The sequence below is a fragment of the Bos mutus genome, chromosome 24 (genome assembly GCF_027580195.1).
Source record: "Bos mutus isolate GX-2022 chromosome 24, NWIPB_WYAK_1.1, whole genome shotgun sequence".
NCBI lineage: Eukaryota > Metazoa > Chordata > Mammalia > Artiodactyla > Bovidae > Bos > Bos mutus.
Window position 1 is genome coordinate 9516806 of NC_091640.1, and position 13247 is coordinate 9530052.

Genomic DNA, 13247 nt, shown 5'->3' on the forward strand with positions numbered 1-13247 from the left:
GCAAAAGCCCAACACAGGCAGAGGTTTATAACAACAATTAAAAATGTGACTGAGAAGAAAAAGATTAAAAAAAAAAGCTCAAAACTTAAGTAGATTTCATAGTGCCAGTAAAATTGACAACTTCAACAGGGGAGGGGGGACGGGGGAAGGAAGGGAAAAAAAGAAAAAAAAAATCCAAAAGAATCTAAGGAACAAGTCAAAACATAATAATAAATGTTTTTCCTGAGTGTCTACCTCACCTCCAAGGTTCCCTCCAACACTGTGCTGATCTCTGGACCTGCTGTAGGGGCAATTCAGATTCTAATCTGGTCCTATTCCTCTGTGTTCTTGCCTCTGATGTCCACAGCTATCAGAACTAGTGTGTGTTCTTTCATGGGAGGGCTCAATGACCTTTTATATATTCCATAGACACAGAGTCTGCCTAGTTGATCATGTGGATTTAATCCACAGCTTGTAAAGCTGGTTGGAAGGTTTTGGGTCTCCTTCCTTAGTCACACTGCCCCTGGGTTTTAATTGTGGTTTTACTTCTACCTCTGCATGCGACTGCAGCCATGAAATTAAAAGATGCTTACTCCTTGGAAGAAAAGTTATGACCAACCTAGACAGCATATTAAAAAGCAGAGACATTGCTTTGCCAACAAAGGTCCATCTAGTCAAGGCTATGGTTTTTCCAGAAGTCATGTATGGATATGAGGGTTTGACTGTAAAGAAAGCTGAGAGCCAAAGAATTGATGCTTTTGAACTGGGGTGTTGGAGAAGACTCTTGAGAGTCCCTTGGACTGCAAGGAGATCCAACCAGTCCATCCTAAAGGAGATCAGTCCTGGGTGTTCATTGGAAGGACTGATGATGAAGCTGAAACTCCAGTACTTTGGCTACCTGATGCAAAGAATTGACTCATTTGAAAGGACACTGATGCTGGGAAAGATTGAGGGCAGGTGGAGAAGGGGACGACAGAGGTTGACATGGTTGGATGGTATCACTGATTCAACAGACATGAATTTGGGTAGACTCTGGAAGTTGGCAATGGACAGAGAGGCCTGGCTTGCTGCAGCCCCTGGGGTCGCAGTCGGACACTACTGAGCGACTTAACTGTACTGAACTGCATGTGGGTCGTCCACTGGGGTTTGCTCCTGAGGCTGCCCTGAAGGACCTGGGTTTGCCCCTGTGATGGCCAGGTGTGGAGGTGGTGCAGCTGCTTGGGTCACAGGGGTTCTGGCAGCACCAGGTACTCAGGAGAGCTGGCAGCTAGGGCAGCAAGAAATATAGTGCTCTAGAAGGGTATGGAAAACAGTATTGCCCAATACACTCCAGTATTCTTGCCTGGAGAACCCCCATCCCTTACACAGAAGCCTGGCAGGCCACAGTCTACAGAGTCACAGAGTCGGACACTACTGAAGCGACCCTGTGTGCATAGGGGCAAGGTTTTTTTTTTTTTTTTTCGCCTGTGGCAGCTCTGCCCCAGTGAGAATTGAGCATGAAGGTGGCACAGCTGCTTAGCTTGTGGGTCCTGGTGGTGCCAAGTGTGCAAGGACAGGGACTGCCTCTGCCACAGGAGTTATGACCCTGCCAGAGTCTTTTTCAAGCCTCTTGTAGCTGGAGATCAGAAGTCCTCTTTGGCCAGTCTTTCTCTGTAGCTCTGCCCATTCAGGCACTTAGAGGCTTCCTTGCCTGGGGTCCTCTGTTGTTTGGTGTGTCAGGCACATAGAGGCCCCTTCCCCCACCTTTGCTGGGGTCCCACTCTGTACATTTGTGCATCAGGCACTTGAAGGGGCACCCTGGGTGGGGTCCTTCTCTGTTTTTTGCTGCATCAAGCACATAGAGGCCCCCTCCCCCACCCTCTGCTGGGGTCCTACTCTGTAGATCAGTGCGTCAGGCACTTAAAGGGGCACCCTGGGTGGGGTCCTACTCTGTAGTTCAGTGCATCAGGCATTTGATGGGCCAGCCTCTCTATTGTTCAGCTGCCAATGCTGGTATGTGAGAGAGAGAGAGGCTATGGTGATGGCTCCGCCCACTACACGTGACTCAGCAGTATCACCTTGCTTCCATGGCTGCCCAGCTTTGGAATTTCCCACCACAGTCTCCTCCCTCACATCCCCTCGATCCGTCTCTCCACAGTCAACAGCAGCCCTCGCCTTGGATTGCTCCAGAATCCCTCAACTCCAGCTCCCAGCCGCTGCATCTGCCAGAGGACCTGCATCTCTGTCCAGGGTATGTATGGCTGTGGCAAGGACTGTCTGATTCTCATTCCATTTAGGCTGCCACAGATCAGCTCTTTTACTCTCAGCCTTAAATGTTTCTTGTCTGACTCAGACAATTGCCCCGATGTGCGGATCAGACCCTGCTTCTTTTCCCCCACCCACGGAGGGCAGGTCCAGTCCTTCTGACACTCCTGTTTTTCCCCCTAGTTCTAGAATGGATCTATATATGTGTGTGTGTGTGTGTGGGTGGGTCTATATATTCTTTTACACTGGTCAGGTCCTCTTGTCCGCTCTCAGCTGGTGTTCTGCGTGCGCTTTTGTGTCTGAAGGTGTATTCCTGATGTATCCATGGAGAGAGATGTACTCCATGTCCACCTACTCCTCCGCCATCTTGTTCTCTGCTCTCACTATTTTGGTTTTAATGGCATTCTTATATGTAATAATTACCCAAAAGTCATTGTTATACCAAGAGAAACATTTGTTCAAATGCAAAATTTATTGTAAAATATATGTAAGTTTGAAAAATAAATATACAGTAGAATGTAACTTTTACTGCATTTTAGAATTAATGCAACTATGATTTTTTTTGCATTCCACATTTTTTAGGAACTTTATAGAATAAGAGATAAGTAAATATCATATGTTGGGCTCCATGAAAAAAATTTTTGCTAAGATTTCACTAAAAGATAAAAGAACACATTAAATAATTTATCTATTTTATAGAGGTTTTCTTCTCAGTATAAGTTATCAGGTAATTACTTATAACACGCAAAATACAATTAAGCTAACAAGTCAAGCTCCTATTTAGAAAGCAGTATGTCAGATTTATAGCAAAATCTCAAGCTCATTTAAAGGAAGAAGTAAATTCTTTTTCCTGAAAATTAAAATCTGCTAAAATGATTAAGAAAAAATGGAAGAGTAAATGTGAAACCATAAAAGGAAATTGTGTTATAAAAAGAGTAAAGATCTTGGCCACAGCAGCCAGATTCCTGCATGATGATATATTCATTTTGGCAAACCATAGCATCATTTGGTTACATATGTTAGGTTTAGAGTCTCCTGGCTTATGTTGTCAAGAGCTAGGAAAGGATTTGGAAAAGAAACAAATCAAATCAGGAAATCTGGTATAATTGATTTTTTATTAGAATAACAAGAAACTTAAATAAAATATAAGAAAGTATATTAATATGAGTAAGATGATAAAATATTAGCCATTGTAGAAGGCCATAAATATATGAATTAAATATAAATTAGAACTATATAAAACAAAATCAAATTCAATACAGAAAATGCAATGGTGTACCTTGGACTAAATAGTAGTTTTCTTCTGATTAAGAAGGTCATTTTGCTTCATACACACTCTGGTTTGTGAGAATCCTGAGAATGACAATTGGAGAAAGGCCAGTCCCTGTGTTCTAATCAAGGTTAACAGTCAGTGGGTTACAAACCTTACAAGCAGGACAGTTCCAAGTCCCTGTGATGTGGTGTGTGGATTCTGGGAGCAATTTTCACTAAAAACAGAACAAATAAAAAGGAAACTGAATTAGAACAAGAAGAGGGAAATACATTTAATTTTGTACAAAAAGACTGACATAAGTTACCACATATATAATCAATCTCCTCTAAAACAAAAACAAAAACTCATAGAAATTAACAAAGGAGCCGGGACTATTTAAAACTCATTCATTAAATCATAAAACATCTTCTAACTCACTACCAATGTCAGCATCTGATCATTTTTGGAAATCAAGATACTGGATCCTAACATACCTTTTTAATTGCCCAGTTTTACCGGGGATCTTCTGTAATTTGAAACAGAATAAGGAGATTTCTATTATCAATGGCAGCTCACCTTTTTAAATTAGAAAACACTTTCTATCACAGCTGATTTGTATTTACTTAATAGCATATACAAAGATGTGATATTTTAAAGTACAGTTGACCATGAGAATACTGATTGCAAATCCACCTCTTATTTGATGGTATTATTTAGCTAGATTTTCTAGAGAAGGAAAGGCAACCTACTCCAGTGTTCTTGCCTGGAGAATCCCAGAGACGGGGGAGCCTGGTGGGCTGCCGTCTATGGGGTCACACAGAGTCGGACACAACTGAGGCGACTTAGCAGTTAGCAGTTAGCTAGATCTTCTGCTTCGCTTGTGTATGGCTTGAACAGACACACACACGTTATCCGCATCATATACACATATATGAAAACACATATATGAAACCCTATGTACATATAGAAGTATGTGACTCTATATGCATATATATTCCAAATGATTATATATAATATGCATGTATATTTTCAAATATTATATATATACATATTTGGAATATATATCTGTAGAGATATAAAATCTTAATGTCACAACTGAAAAGAAACTGTGGACTCTCAAATTCTCCCACTCTTCTCACTTGGTAAATAAGCTTTCACCCTGAGGGATTGTTTCTCAGACAACACCTTCATCTGAGTTGTCAACAACCTAATTGTAACTTATTCTTATCACATAATTACCTGGTAGGTTATTTTCCCCTTCCAGGCAGTAATTTCTTGAAATGAAAGAATGCCTCTTTCATCATACATTTCACATGACCAGAAAAGGACTAGGTACATATGAACAGAACACAAATTTTAATTGTTAGGAAGAAAGGAGAGAGAGGGACGATGGGAAAGTCAGACAGAGGCTTTATGTGATCTGTCTCTATCATCCAGGGCCCACCAGTTATAAATCTCCAGCCATCCCTGGACCAGGATTCAATTAAACCTTGAAGAAGAGCAAGCAAACAATCAGATCAGATCAGTCGCTCAGTCGTGTCCGACTCTTTGCGACCCCATGAATTGCAGCACGCCGGGCCTCCCTGTCCATGACCAACTCCCGAAGTTCACTCAGACTCACGTCCATCACGTCAGTGATACCATCCAGCCATCTCATCCTCTGTCATCCCCTTCTCCTCCTGCCCCCAATCCTTCCCAGCATCAGAGTCTTTCCCAATGAGTCAACACTTCGCATGAGGTGGCCAAAGTACTGGAGTTTCAGCTTTAGCATCATTCCTTCCAAAGAAATCCAGGGCTGATCTCCTTCAGAATGGACTGGTTGGATCTCCTTGCAGTCCAAGGGACTCTCAAGAGTCTTCTCCAACACCACAGTTCAAAAGCATCAATTCTTCGGCGCTCAGCCTTCTTCACAGTCCAACTCTCACATCCATACTTGACCACAGGAAAAACCATATCCTTGACTAGACGGACCTTTGTTGGCAAAGTAATGTCTCTGCTTTTCAATATGGTGTCTAGGTTGGTCATAACTTTCCTTCCACGGAGTAAGCGTCTTTTAATTTCATGGCTGCAGTCACCATCTGTAGTGATTTTGGAGCCCCCAAAAATAAAGTCTAACACTGTTTCCACTGTTTCCCCATCTATTTCCCATGAAGTGATGGGACCAGATGCCATGATCTTCGTTTTCTGAATGTTGAGCTTTAAGCCAAGTTTTTCACTCTCCTCTTTCACTCTCATCAAGAGGCTTTTGAGTTCCTCTTCACTTTCTGCCATAAGGGTGGTGTCATCTGCATATCTGAGGTTATTGATACTCTGTGGCATTCCCAATAATTTCAGAGTTTTGTTCAGTCTCTCATGACACAGGGGGAAAAGAAAGAAAATATAACATCAGGACTGTAAATTCCCTCATTGATTGAAAAGAGAATCTCAGTTATTTAGGAAAAAGGAATCTCTCTGTAAGGATGCATCCTTACTCTATAATCTGTGTTTTCCTATTCCACATACTAACTAAGCTTCCTTATCCCCATCTCCTTTGTTTGTATCTACTTCCGTCATTGTGACTTGAGGTTTGGAGAACTGATGGTGCAAATAGATCACAGAAACTCCAGAACTAAATCTCAGCCAAGTTTTCTAGCTCTCTATAAGTGAAAAATGTCCTCTGTGAACGTGTTATTACCTGCCTTTCTCAAAAGTAATCACTCATCTTCCCATTAAAAGCAAGCAACAAGGATGACTAAACAGAAAGTAGGCTTGCAGGTGCTAAACTCAGGCAGTATCCACAGTGTGTGCAAAAGAGAGAAGTGTGACTAAACCACAGTGAAACTGTGGATTAGATTCAGGACCATCAGACGTTCAGTCATTACCACCACCAGCCCGAGGATGCATCTGACAGCACAGATTTTGGTCAACTTTGGAGTATGGTCTTGTGCCTTAGGCAGCAACCACAACAGCAAAGGGCTGGGGTTGAAAACCCTGAGGTCCTTGTTTGAGGTGATTATTCTTCCAGGGTGAATGATCAGAAACTGGAAGAGTGATTACAGAAGGGTGGGCCTCTGTGTTCTGCCTGCTGCGTGAAAGCTGGTGCAAATTGGTTTTCTTTGCATTTAATTAAACTGCTTGATATACTGTGACCAGTGTAGTTACAAGGTGAATTCACCTGCTTGATTCATTCAGTTTCTCACTGAATATTGACTGATTAGATCTCCCAGAAATTTTTCTGGTGATTCTAAGGGATACATAAGCAAACAAATATATAAATTGTATTGTCTTCAAGTTCTTGGGATGTAATTTATAAATGTAAGCAAGTATAATACGTTTCTGAGTAATATACACAGAAAGAGAAACTAATTATACTAGCAATTAGATCTGTATGCTATAAAGAGTCCGATTAAGGCACTTGGGAACTCAAAGGAGGATTTTATAGTTTTCCCTTTAGAAATATAAAGTTCATGTTAAATGGAGAATTTGAGTTAGAAAGAAGGACAGGTTTGCATTACAGTTAGAGAATACAGATAACCTAGACCAAAAAAAGAAAAAAAACATAGCAGGAGGAAACTCTCACAGCTCATTTTGGCTCAAAATGGCTTATAGTTCATTATGGCCAGCATCTGGCTGTGTATAGTGAATGATGAGAAAACCGTTTAAATCGGCTATTGGGTTCAGAGCATGGAAGAGTGACTAATATACTTGGGCATCATTCTACAGGCAATGGGGAAACATTAAATATTTGTGAAGAAGGTGGGGAGGTATAGTAAGTGCTGGCCTTCAGAAAATTGATCTGGCAGCCAGCTCTGGGAAAGGATCCTCAGAACAGCGGAAAATGAGAGGTAGTCAGAACAGCCGGGGTTGGGTAGGGGGAGGAGGAGGGGTGCTGTGGTGGCTTCCTAGAGCTCCTGGAAGGAAGGAAGGAGGGAGTCAGTAGAGGAATGAGATACTCTGGATGTAGAACAAATGACATCTTGCAAGTCAACAGAGGTGCAGCTGAAAGAGAAAATAGTCAGAGTGATGACTAATAGGCAGCTAAACTTCTGTCCAAAATAAGTTTTTTGTTTTGAAGCAACAGACTCTGTCAAAAGAAGTGTGATATCCCTGAGAGATAAAGAAGTGTCATTATGCCACTGAAAAACTCAATACAAGAGTTAGGTTAGATTTTGAAATTGATCACTGCTTTTGAACAGGAATTAAGAGCCCTACTTGTAATATTTCAGTCATTTGGGAAATTGACGCTGTTTTGCATAAATTTCCATAAGATTGGATGGAGTAGTATGGGGGGAAAATCTTTGAGTTCTCTTCTACTGCAAGTAGAAATTCTAAAAGTCAAACATTTATCAGAAGGACCTCTGGACAAAGATACCATCCAGCTTCGTGAGTTGTGTTTTTCAGGTCTGGGTCTACCAATTCAGTTGCTTAACATTAGGTGAAGATTCAGTGTGGGTAAAAATGAGAGTTCATCTTTGGGAAAATGCAGAATTATTGTGCTGTTTGTTTATTCTCAACTCTTTCCTCCCACATACAGGTATCCAGCTGCCCTCAATACCACATGCTCTCGGGCAATCCCTTCCCTGCAGGGCTTTCCTGGGAACTGGATTCCTCCAGAAGCATCTATTACTCTTGGTTTTTCTAAGTGCAAGTCCCCGTCAGCATCTGTCTATATTTCTTCCAGAGCCTTGTTTCCTGTGCAGTGAGAGCTGTTACAAGGAAGGTCTATCAACAAATAATATAACCCAAAATGTGGAGATGCTGAGACTAGTTATTGCTGGGGGTGAGGGAGGAGAATGTGGAATACAGGTGGGTGTGTGTGGGTGTGTGTGCATGCTCTCACAGTAGGAGCTTTAGGAAAATTCAAAGGCATAAACCTCAAAAATCAAATAAGATAGTTTTGAAAATTACAAGGACAGCTTAGAAAACTGGGAAAGGAGATCCAGGCAGAGCGATATAGCAGAGAGATAAACTTCACAGGTTTTAGAGCTAACAGCCTGGGAATTCTTTACTAGTCCCTAATGACTATGTGGAGCTCAGTAAGTTACTGAAACTGAAAGATTCTGTTTCTTTATGTACAAAATAAGTAAGAAAATAGTATTGCGAAAGTGTTAGTCACTCAGTGGTGTCTGAGTCTTTGTGGCCCCATAGACTGTAGCCTACTAGGCTCCTCTGTCCATGGGATTCTCCAGGCAAGAATACTGGAGTGAGTAGCCATTTCCTTCTCCAGGGGAACTTCCTGACCCAGGGATCAAACCTGGGTATCCCACATTGCAGGCAGATTCTTTACCATCAGAGCCACAGTAGGCTTCAAGAAAACAGTATTAATTCATGCTTCTATTGGTTGGAGGAGTAAATCAGATGCTACACGTTTTTCTCTTTAGGAACCTGGCTGGTATATCTTAGGAACTCAGCCGGAAGCTCTTCTCTTTATCAGTGTGATGCTTTGATTTTCCTTTTCTTTCTCTCCCTCCTCCTCCTTCTCTTCTTCATCTCATGGTGAAGGGTTGGTTTTTGAGTCCTTTGTGCTCACAAATCCTCCCGGATGCCTAATGGAGGTGAGAGAGTCAGGACTGTCTCTGTCTGGGGGTAAAATTTTCCACCACAGAACCCAGCAAAGCTAATTGGCCCCTCAGGGATTTCTTTTCTACAACTAAACTATTTGGCAGAGTATTGCAATATCTATTTTTCTTTAGAAATAATTTGTTTCACATGCTCCTTTGAAATAACCAAGATATAAGGGTACTTTTTTTGACAATTTATATTTTAAAATCAAATTAGTTTGCATTTATCCTTGATACCATCTAGGACTTTTCTACATGCATATTCAATATGCATAGTTATAATATTGTGGATAGAATTTTCCACTTCACAATCTAAATGCTATACCATGTATACTTTATCTATTTTTCTGTGTTAGAAAAATGCTGTGAGAACTTCAAGAAAAGCCTAAGGTCGGAACTTCCTTGTTCTCATCTTTTCCATCATCACCTCCCTCTTACTTACAGCTGCCCTGCTTCTCTCCAAACTTCTAACCAATTTCAAAAAACCTGTTCTTTATGGCCTTCTTCCTCTTTCCGAATATGCGTGCAGACACAAACAGATGCACTGACTTGTGGACAAGGTTTTTTTCTGTTGTTTTACAGCTACAAGAATATGCCATGTATACACCTTCCTACCTCGTGTTGTTCACACTTAGTATATTATGGAATGTCCCCACCGTTGGGTCAGCTGGCACACATCTAATGCATTATTCGCAACAGCTGATTGATCCTCCATTGTTTAAATGGGCCTCATTTATTCAGCAGAATTATCAATAAATCCTTATGTCTTTCCATTTTTTGCTGCTATAAATAATGCTGTGATAAAAATTCTTGTATTAGCCATATGTCTTTTTACTCTGAGAGGAAATCTGGATAAAATAATATGATTGCTCTAAGGAAATTTATTTAAATGAAAAAATAGTTTCATAAAAAATTTAGGGCTACTTGGTAGTTATCCAAGGTTAAGGAGGAGACACTTATAAGGTGAGTAGTAATCAATTTCAGGAGAAGGCTGAGAAAGGCCTGAGAGAGGCTCTTTCTCTGAGCTAGTTTTGTTGTTCAGTCACTAAGTTGTGTCTGACTCTTTGTGACCCCATGAATTGCAGCATGCCAGGCTTCTCTTTCCTTCACCATCTCACAGAATTTGCTCAAACTCATGTCCATTGAGTCAGTGATGCCATCCAACCGTCTCATCCTCTGCCACCCCCTTTTCCTCCTGCCCTCAATCTTTCCCAGCATCAAGGATTTTCCCAATGAGTTGGCTCTTCACATCAGGTGGCCAAAGTATTGGAATTTCAGCTTCAGCATCAGTCCTTCCAGTGAATATTCAGGATTGATTTCCTTTAGGATTGACTGGTATCTTAAAACAATGCAAATGTATTGTTTGATGGGACTGTAGATGACAAGCTTTAAATATGGTATTGGGCTAAAATCAGTCTTATGAAGCTAGTCAGCAGGACTAGTTCCCCCTGGAGTTCTCAAGATGAGAAAGCTGTTTACTTCTCTTTTATCTTCTAGAGCCCACCTGCATTCTTCAGTTTCCGGTCCCTTCCTTGCATCATTTAGAATTCTTTCTTCTGCTATCACATCACATCTTCAACTACTGACTGGCTCTTTTGCTCTTAAAAGGAGACTCATAATTAAATTGAGTGCACCTGATGAACTAGATTGATCCCACAATATGAAGATACTTAAGCACGTTTGCAAAGTCCCTTTTCCCATGGAAGGTAACACATTCACGGGCTCCAAAATTAGGAGATGGATATCTTTGGGGACATTATTCAGCCTACCACAGAGTCCAATAGATGGCTCTGGAAAGAGAGAGAAAATACCAAGCAAAGATATTTGCTGATATAAATAAAAACGAAATATAGCTGGCTCAGATGGTAAAGAATCTGCCTGCAATGCAGGAGACCTGGGTTCGATCCCTAGGTTGGGAAGATCCCCTGGAGAAGAGAATGGCTACCCACTCCAGTATTCTTGCCTGGAGAATCCCATGAACAGAGGAGCCTGATGGGCTATATTCCATGGGGTGGCAAAGAGTCAGACATGAATGAGTGACGAACACACACACATAGCCCCACAAAATCTAGAAAATGTCTACGCCCTGCTTTCGTTAAGTAAAAATTATATTTAAATCTCATTTAGACCACTTACTGGCTTGTGTTATCTGTAGGAAGTCACTGGTGTAGATAATCAGATTCCAAAACTAGAATTCTTTTTTTTTTTAAGATTTTTTTTTTTAATGTGGACCACTTTTAAAGTCTTTATTGAATTTGTTACAACACTGCTTCAGTTTTATGTTTTGGTTTTTTAGCCTAGAGGCATGTGGAATCTTAGTTCCCTTACCAAGGATTGAACCTGAATGCCCTGCACCAGAAGCATGAATCTTAACCACTGGACCACCAGAGAAGTCCCCAAAGCTAGAGCTCCAGCCACCTCTCTGATATAATTGACAAGTGTTTCTTGAGCCATGACAAACTGGCAGGCATTACATAGGCAGGCACATGTATATGATCCTAAACTGAATGTTCACACATGTACAACCTTAATACAGTTAGATTTAAATAATCACCAGTAGATGGGCACTCATTCCCTGAAGAAACACCAAGCAAGAACTAAGATAGCTCTAGTCCTCCTCGCCAAGCCCTGGCATAATTAACAGCATCCATCAAGGTGGGCATGGGGGAGGTTCTCATTCACATCCGTTGCTGAGTCATGCCTGAATGATGCCCATTCTAATATCAGATCATGTAAAATTTACTTCCAAATTACTCCTAGAATTAATCTGCATTCATCCAGGTAAACTGCCACTATTCTAACCAAGTTACCATTAGTTCATCTCTAGAGAGCAGAAATTAAAAGACACTTGCTCCTTGGAAGAAAATCAATGACAGACCTCGTGCACAGTCACTTCAGTCATGTCCGACTCTCTGCGACCCCATGAACTGCAGTTCCCCATGCTCCTCACTCCATGACAGCATATTTAAAAGCAGAGACATTACTTTGCCAGCAAAGGTCTGTCTAGTCAGGGCTATGGTTTCCTCCAGTGGTCATGTATGGATGTGAAAGTTGGACCATAAAGAAAGCTGAGCACCGAAGAATTGATGCTTTTGAACTGTGGTGTTGGAGAAGACTCATGAGAGTCCCTTGGACTGTAAGGAGATCCAACCCATTCATCCTAAAGGAAATCAGTCCTGAATACTCATTGGAAGGACTGATGCTGACATTGAAGCTCCGATACTTTGGCCACCTGATGCGAAGAGTCAACTCATTATAAAAGACCCTGATGTTGGGAAAGATTGAAGGCAGGAGGAGAAGGGGATGACAGAAGATGAAAAGGTTGGGTGGCATCACGGACTCAATGGACATGAGTTTGCACAAGCTCTGGGAGTTGGTGATGGACAGGGAGGCCTGGCGTGCTGCAGTCCATGGGGTCACAAAGAGGACATGACTGAGCGACTGACTGACAACAACAGCAAGACAGCAGAAAACAGTCAGGCGTTTCTAACTCAGTGAGGCTGAGCTTCTGCAAATTCAAGTCTTATCACGTACTTCCCAATTAATTGCTTCCTTTATTCTTAAAGACCCAAGTACTGAACATGTCCTACCAAGCCCTCAAGGACGTGGCCCCGGACTACGTGCTGTTCAAAATTGTCCTCATTCTCTCTAACTAGACAGGCATTTCCAAGCCCTTGACCTTCTGGCCTTGACTTCCCCTTTTGAAATAACTTCTCCTTTCCTCTTTCTCTGGTTGATTCTTCTTCTTTTTGAATTTAACTCAATTACTGTTCCTCAGGGACATCACTCCTCTCACCCCTGACTTCCCCAGAAGTCATAGCCTCAAAGTGCCATTCATCTCATTCACAGTGTGCTTGGTGACTGCACTTAAATAATCTATTGTGCAATTCAGAGTTTAATTAATTATACAAATATTAGGCTTTAAGCTTCATAACTGCAAAAACTCTCACTATTGCATTTTGGAATTTTGTCTCCAGTGTTGCAGAAATAGTTGATGATTAGAAAATACTCCTGAAAGGCTGAGCAGCTCGAAGGATAAGTTTTCTAAGTAGAGAGATACATAAGTAAACATTTCTACCCAGTAAACATTTCTATCCAGATTGTCATTTGAAACTTCAGTGCAAAGAATCAAACAATTCTAGTTGAGTAACAAAAAGGAGAAATGTTGCTCATTGATAGAAATACCCCACAATGGGGAGAGTGTAGTCCATATAATATGGTGGGAGAGAAAC

The 13247-nt window shown here is 41.3% G+C and overlaps 1 long non-coding RNA gene across 1 annotated transcript in view; it reads left to right on the forward strand.

The window, feature by feature from the left end:
* The first annotated feature begins 2075 nt into the window (after window positions 1-2075).
* LOC138985423 (uncharacterized) overlaps window positions 2076-13247 on the forward strand; it is a 43882-nt gene continuing 32710 nt past the window's right edge. The window contains exon 1 of the long non-coding RNA XR_011462479.1: window positions 2076-2209. This is a non-coding gene — a long non-coding RNA (uncharacterized lncRNA). The remainder of the gene's footprint in view (window positions 2210-13247) is intronic.